This window comes from Epinephelus lanceolatus, chromosome 19 (genome assembly GCF_041903045.1).
Source record: "Epinephelus lanceolatus isolate andai-2023 chromosome 19, ASM4190304v1, whole genome shotgun sequence".
Lineage (NCBI taxonomy): Eukaryota > Metazoa > Chordata > Actinopteri > Perciformes > Serranidae > Epinephelus > Epinephelus lanceolatus.
Window position 1 is genome coordinate 1688182 of NC_135752.1, and position 7932 is coordinate 1696113.

General features: G+C 43.8%; 1 pseudogene; it reads right to left on the reverse strand.

Moving 5' to 3' along the window:
* Positions 1-453: 453 nt before the first annotated feature.
* On the reverse strand, positions 454-1991 carry LOC117269463 (uncharacterized; annotated as a pseudogene).
* Positions 1992-7932: the final 5941 nt, after the last annotated feature.

The window sequence follows — 7932 nt, forward strand, 5'->3', positions numbered from 1 at the left end:
TTCTATGAAAATTCCATAGCGTTTTCTAAGAATTCCCCCTAAAAGTCAAGACGAGAGTCTGGTAAAGATAAATGTTTATAAGGTAATATAAGGTGAAAAACTGTTAGGAGAGGCTTAAGGATTTCTTAAGCAGAGGAGAAAATGGTGGAAACACAAAGAGGTCAGAGAAATATTCTCCAAACACTGAAAAACACTGAATGACAGTGAGTAAATTAAATGCTACAGATAAGATCATGCAAGAATAATGTTTGTGGTTGATCTCATTAGGGATAAGCGCACATTACCTACCCACCAAAATAACGCTATAATCTGAGATGGGCAAAAATACATCAAAATGTATTTTGATACAAAATACCCCTCAAATAAATGTATCAAAATAAAATACAAAATACTGGTGCCAGATGGTTGTTACATACATCTTGTGATGCAGTTTCTTGGACACATCATCAGTGATAGTACCTAGGGTCACAGGGGGTTTCGGGTCTTTCAACTTCAGACCCCCTCACCCAGGCGACCCGACCGGGAGGGATCAGTTCCCGGCCTGTGTCCAAGAAGCGATCGCCCACTGCTTGTCTCCTGATCCACAGCCATCGTGAGGCTCTCTCTGCAGCCTCGGAAGCTGTACTGATGGCTCTTCTCTTGTGTGCTCCTGTGATGCCCAGGAGACTGTAGGCCTTACAGAGTGACTTTCCTGCAAAGCCCCTTCCCCCGACTTCAACAGGCAAGCACCGCGCACGCCACCCCCGTCTGCGGCACTACTCCACCAGCTCCACATATTTCTCCCTCTTCCTCTCACTGGCTTCCTCCATCCTCTCTTCCCAGGGCACCGTTAGCTCCAACGAGACAACCTGCTTGGATTTCTCTGAGAGCAGGACGATGTCTGGTCTAAGGCTGATTTCCACGATGTTTTCAGGGAATCTAAGTTGCTTTCCCAGGTCCACCCTTAGCTGCCAGTCCTTCGCTGTTCCCAGGAGGCCTGTTTGGGCTTTCGGTTGGGAAGGTTGTTGTTGTCCGGCTCACACGAATGAGATTTCACACCTTGGTGGTTGCAAGCGCTTGTTCTGGTCGATGGCAGTGTTGATGGACTCAGCAACCGCCTTCAGCACCTGGTCATGGCGCCAGCGATAGCAGCCATCTCCAAGTGCTTTAGGACAGCTGCTGAGGATGTGCTCCAGAGTTCCTCTTCCTTGGTACAAGGGACATGCTGGAGTATCGACCTTGCCCCAACAGAAGAGGTTCGATGGGCTGGGCAGGACATCATAGACAGACTGAATGAGGAATCTGGTGCAGTAGGGTTCCACCCTCCACAACTCAGGCCATGAGATCTTCCTATCCATGGCTTCTTCCCATCTGGTCCATGCACCCTGTTGTCTCAATCCCACCGTCTGGCTTGCATGCTGCTCCTCGACCCCAGCCCTCACTTCACGTTGGACCAGGTCCCGCCTTTCCTTGCCCTCAAGTTTGTTGTAGTGACATGTTGGAATGGTTCCCAGGCCTGCACTGCCGGTCACCTCAGTTCCCACGAGCTCTCTGTGACGCATCCGTGATTCTGCCTGGTCCACAGCCTCCTGTGCCCTCCACTTTCTGCCAGTCCTCACCTTGATGCCAGCTTGAGATACTTTCCGGTCCTTGGATTCCCTGTACTGGAGCACCTCCCTCGCTCTGGTAACCATGAACTCCTCGGTAAGGCTGTTGATGGGGAGCGTCAGCTTGTTCTTGTTGCCATAGAGGGCGATGCTGCTTAGACTTCGAGGTAAGCCCAACCAACGTCGCAGGTGGCTGCTGACCCTCCTCTCAAGTCCTTCCACAGTGGAGATTGGAAATTCGTATACCAGCAATGGCCACAGTATCCTAGGCAGGGCACCATGCTGGTTTAACCACGCCTTGAATTTCCCCGGAAGACCTGACTTGTCGACTGTAGTCAGCCAGCTCTCCAGTTGTTCACTGGTTGCCCTGATGGGAGCGGCATCCTTTATCAAAATAAAATACATGTGTTTTGTATTTTCAAATACAGAAAGTACTTTTTTTCTTTTTTCTTTTTAGCAGCGACCCACAGCTCTATAGGTCACTCTGTCAGTCGGTTGGTTGGTTGGTCAGTCCACAAAGCTTTCCATGAATAACTCAAAAAGTCCATGACCAAAAATGCTCAAAATTTGCATACTGCAGCTAGAGACCATGAGTAACTATACCAGAAAGAATGCCCACGATTCGTCCATAGGTGGGACTATACTAACTGATTCAATTCTTTTTGTGAATAAAAAGTCCTTGACCAAAAATGCTCAAAATTTACATGCTGCAATTAGAGACCACAAGTAACTATGCCAGAAAGAACAACCATGATTCATCCATTAATGGCGTGATAGTAGCAAATTTGGTCACAGCTATTGCAAATTGCACTTATAGCAAAGTATTCAGGTTTGGGCTTTAGGCAGTACTCCAGTTGAGGGGGGATGGCATCCCCCTTGAAATAAAAACGGTCAAAATCATCCCCCTTCTAAAACTGCCATCCTCCCTTTCCATCCCTTGTGTCACTTTTTGAATGAATGTGGTATTACTGCTATTTCAACATTTAGTTTTATCTTTGGTTTTACGCATATCGAGTAAAATACTGTGGGCGAGGGCACGCATGCAAAGCTATTTTTATATCGTATCTCAGCGAGCTGCGCCGTGGATGTTATGCCTGTGCTCTATAGAGGGTGCCCGAACAGCGCATAGTGCGTCCAAATTCACACTTGTTCTTCTCTATGGATTTTCTCTGCAACCGTGTGTCATAGCGAGAAGCCACTCATATCACGTGAAACAGCGGAACCGCAGCTTTTCAACAAGACCGACTTGTCAGTAGTCCAATGTTTTCACAGCGAAAAAAATGATAAAATTACACTAAAATGATGTATAACAGAGCTTTCATACAGCTTTGCACACACATTACTCTTGGATGGATTACTCACGAATGCAGGGTCGCACAGAAATGCCACGCATATCACATGAAAGCGCAGGACAGGAGCTTTCCAATGATACCACACACATCATTGTGCTGTGATCCCATCACGCTAAAAATACAGATCAATTGTCTACAAAATAAAAACCTGACGAATTTTTTTACAATCCATTATACAGATCTTGTTATCAGTCACTTCATACAGTGAGGAATAATATTATTACTATTTTTCTATGATCTTAGATGTAAATATTGCATGTTTCTTTCAGGTAAAACACATTTTTGACTTGTGAATGAGTCAATGGAATTTCTTGCAATAATGAAAAAATACTGGCAATCATGTCCGCCTGGCACAAACCACATGTTTTGGACAGCTGTGAAGTGACAGAATGTCCCACCATCATGGTTCTTATATTGCCAGATTCCAGAGAGTCTCCCCTCTTCATATATGGCAGAATATGTCAACTTCCAACTTGCTATGGTGAGATACATGTAAAAATGTAAGAATTTAGTCACACGGATTTTTTTTTTCATTGATATAAAAATTTATATAAAATAAAGGCACATAGAAGGACATGGAATGATGAAAATGATGATGAATGAAAAAAACAAGGCATAGCATGCGTATGTAGCCTTTATAATGACTGTGATATGAGCTTAAAAGTAAAGGCAGGAAAAATACTCCAAAAAGGCCTAGGACCCAAAGGGTTAAACAGTGATATTAAAAGGAAGGTGAGAAATTATTTTCAACCCCAAAACTATTTCATCTTCAGTGGGTTTTTTTTTTAAATCCACACTTGAATGTTGGGCATTTTCAAGAAAATATGTAGTTTTCTTAAAAATCAACTGGAAGAGTAATGTCATGTGCTTCCTGCTTCCGGCTTTCTTACAGTGCAGACGCTCTGCTGCTTGCACTCCGCTTTGCTTACATTCTTTTGCTTTCATTCTTGTTTTTTCCTGCTAAAAGCTACAGAAAGTAGATCCTGGATACTTATAAAGCATTGGGACCTTAATTTGTGAGAGATACAGAGGACTACTGCCATATTTTCACCACTTTTTCACAACTTTAGTACGGTGTGAGCAGGGCTGAGGCACAGTGCAAGCCTGAGTGGAGCCGACTTGTGAAGCAACCTGTAGCAACTTAGCTTGGTTTGCTAAGCTAATGGCTACATCCAGCCCTCCTGATGAAAACCAGCAACTTGTTAAGAAAAACAGGATCATTGCCAACCTCAAGGAAGACATCCGAAGGCTGTCAGCGGAACTCAAGTCCCAATCTGAGCTGCTGACAAACATCCTGGACGTGGCTCACGAGCAGTCTCTACAGATCGCTTTGTTAAAAGTTGCTCTTCAGGACACAGTAGCCTGGGATCCTACCTCCTCTCCTCCGCAGCCCAGCAGTTCAATGCCCCGTTGTAAGCTGCAATGGTCGGAGGTGGTGTTACGGAGCAAAAAAAGGACCTTGCTTGGCATTGGTCTCTCATCCCACCTCAGCCTTTCCAACAGATTTGCTCCTCTGTCATCGTGTGTCGAAGCGCCGGACTCCGATGAGCTCAAGGATGATGCAGCCCGTCCCACGTCTCCCCAGTCCGGGAGTCATCCTCTGCCGGCAGCTCCCCTCCTGGCAGCTCCCCTCCCGGCTAACAGCTGGCAGCCTCCCCACGCGGACAGCTCTGTGTCCCCCCCCGCACACACCACGGAAACAGAGCGGCAACAGAGGAAACAGAGTCGCTTAATTCATAAAGGTGAGACTATGAAACTGAGCAATAACAAAGTTAACGGGTCACAAGCCAGTGCCAGGCCGAGAGCCAGAGAGCATTCTGCCAAAAACAAAGCTAAGAGGATAGACACTATTCTGATTGGGGATTTTATAACGAGGCAGGTGGAAATGGCCAGGACTGAAAATCTAACTGTGAATAACACATCAGTCAGAGAGGTGGCAGCTGTGCTACCAGACATTATGTCTACACGGCCACATATTAAGAAGATTGTTATTCATGCTGGCTCATTTGACATCCTCACGAATAAATCTGGGTCTGAGACCCTAAAGAAAGACTTTTTGTTTTTATTGGAAACACTTAAAAAAACTTCACTCAGGAGTGTCTTTCATCTCTGGACCTATCCCAACACTCGGCAGAGGTTGCGAGTCCTTCAGCAGACTCCTTGGCTTAAGCACCTGGCTGTCATCAGCCTGCCTCGAGCAACAGGTTGGATATATTGACAATTTTACTATTTTTTAGAACATAAAAAGCCGCTTCATGTCAGACGGGATTTACCCAAACAACCTTGGCTCCAGACATCTTGGCTGCAACATACGTCACACCATCGAGTCATCTTATCAGAACATATATGCACTGATAAGCAGGAAGGTCAGCACACAGGGAGCAGACAGACAGTTACTGCTCCAAAAACAACAACCGCCTCCCATGATGATGATGTCACGGTCTGTGGCTCTGTCCTCCACATTACAAGAAACCTGCAGAGATTGTCTCTGTCCCAGCAAGAATGTCAAGAAAAGAAGAGATAGGACAGTCACCACGCCGCTTTCCCCCTTATGCCGGCAATTTCACTCAGCCGGCGGCATGGCGAAAATAAAAACAACTGCAGAAAATCAAGGACAGTCAACCCATCAAATCTGATATGTATCTCATGTCAAACACAGTCTGTCTCTAAACTTATGCCAGATAACGTTTCACAACTAGCACTTCTAAATATCAGGTCTCTGGCTGGCAAATCCTTCTTAATCAATGATTTTATTAACAAGCACAAACTTGATTTTATGTTTTTAACTGAAACTTGGCTAGGTCAGGAAAATAGTGCAGCAGTTTTAATTGAGACAGCCCCTCCAAACTTTAGTTTCTTTAGTGAAGCAAGAATACATAAGAGAGGAGGCAGAGTTGCCACTCTGTTCAAGGACAGCTTCCAGTGTAAGCAAATGTTTTATGGTCAATTTGACTCCTTTGAATATGTTGCCACTCAGTTAAAATCCCCGTCGAGCAATTTTAGTGACCATCTACAGACCCCCCAAATATGACGCAAGGTTTTTTGATGAGTTTGCCAAATTGCTGTCTATTGTGTGCATGGAATTTGACTGTGTTGTTTTAGTGGGAGATTTTAACATTCATGTTGATAATCTTACAGATGGGTGTGCTAAGGAACTGTTAAATATTCTGGATAACTTTGGGCTTTCTCAGCATGTCACAGAACCAACACATAACAGAGGACACATATTAGATCTAATTATTTCCAAAGGTCTTAATATCTCTGAGGTTGTGGTGAACGATGTCGCTTTATCTGACCATTACTGTGTTTCATTTAAAATGACCACTCTTGCTAATCCTATGAAAAGTGAAGCAGAGGTGATCAGAAAGCGTTATATAAATGATAACACCTGTGCATTATTCACACTGGGTTTTACACCATCGCAAACCCTGCCCTCAGCTCTAGTTGATGACCTTGTAAGCAGTTTTAGTTCCAATGTTATGACTGTTATTGATTCTATCGCCCCAATTAAGATCAAAGTTATGTCAGGCAGGAAAAAGGCACCCTGGAGAAACGCCACACTGGTTAAAGAATACAAAAGAGTATGTAGACAAGCTGAACGCAGGTGGCGAAACTCCAGGTATATTACGACATTTACAACTATTACCAGGAACTGAAGAATGCAAGGCAATCATATTTTTCAGAGATTATCAATAGAAATAGTAATAATGCCCGCACACTTTTTTCTGTAGTGGACAGACTGACCAACCCCACAGCATCACTCCCTCCTGAACTACTGTCTAACAAGTCATGTAATGACTTTGCAGCCTTCTTCACAAACAAAATATTACAGATAAGACAGGCAGTGTGCAGCTCCAGCTCAGGAATGATAACACTTGTGCCTTCCTGTCCTCCGGTTAATCTAGGACATTTTAGTCTCCTAGATTACACAACTCTAACAGAAACGGTTTCAAAATTAAAGCCCACAACATGCTGCCTTGATATTCTGCCTTCAAACTTTTTTAAAACCATTTTTAACTGCATAGCTCCAGATGTACTGCAGATAATAAATACTTCTCTTGAAGCAGGCCAGTTGCCCCAGGCCTTGAAAACTGCAGTAATAAAACCTCTGCTAAAAAAATCAAATCTGGACACCGCAACAATTAGTTACTATAGGCCAATATCAAATCTGCCATTTTTGGGGAAAATCATTGAAAGGGTTGTCTTTCAGCAAATCCATACTTTTATGATGCAAAACAATCTTTTTAACACATTTCAGTCTGGATTTCGGCCACATCACAGCACTGAGACTGTACTTATCAAAGTCTTAAATGATATTCATCAGAATAATGATGCATGCAAATCCTCTGTCCTGGTATTACTAGATCTCAGTGCTGCATCTGCTACAGTTGATCATAATATACTACTTAGCAGATTGGAAAAGTGGGTGGGACTCACCGGCACTGTGCTACAGTGGTTCAAATCTTACTTACAAGATAGGGACTTTTTTGTGTCAATTGGTAACCATGAATCTGAGCGAACTACGATCACATGTGGGGTTCCTCAAGGGTCCATTCTCGGACCACTTCTATTCAACATCTCTATGCTATGCCTAGCCCAGATTATGGAACATCACAACATCTCCTATCATACGTATGCCGACGACACACAACTCTATATCTCAGTGTCATCACACGACTATAGTCCCTTACTCTCATTGAGTAACTGTATTCATCAAATCAATGACTGGATGTGCCAGAATTTTCTCCAGCTAAATCCAGAAAAGACAGAGGTATTAATTTTTGGCCCTAGAAATGAAAGGGCAAAGATCAGCGCCCACCTTGGCTCTATGTCATTGACAGCTACAAATCAAGCCGGAAATCTTGGTGTTATTATTGACTCAGACCTGAACTTCAACAGCCATTTAAAGTTTATTACTAAATCTGCCTATTACCACCTGAAAAATATAGCTAGAATTAAGGGGTTTCTGTCTAAACAAGACATGGAAAAACTTA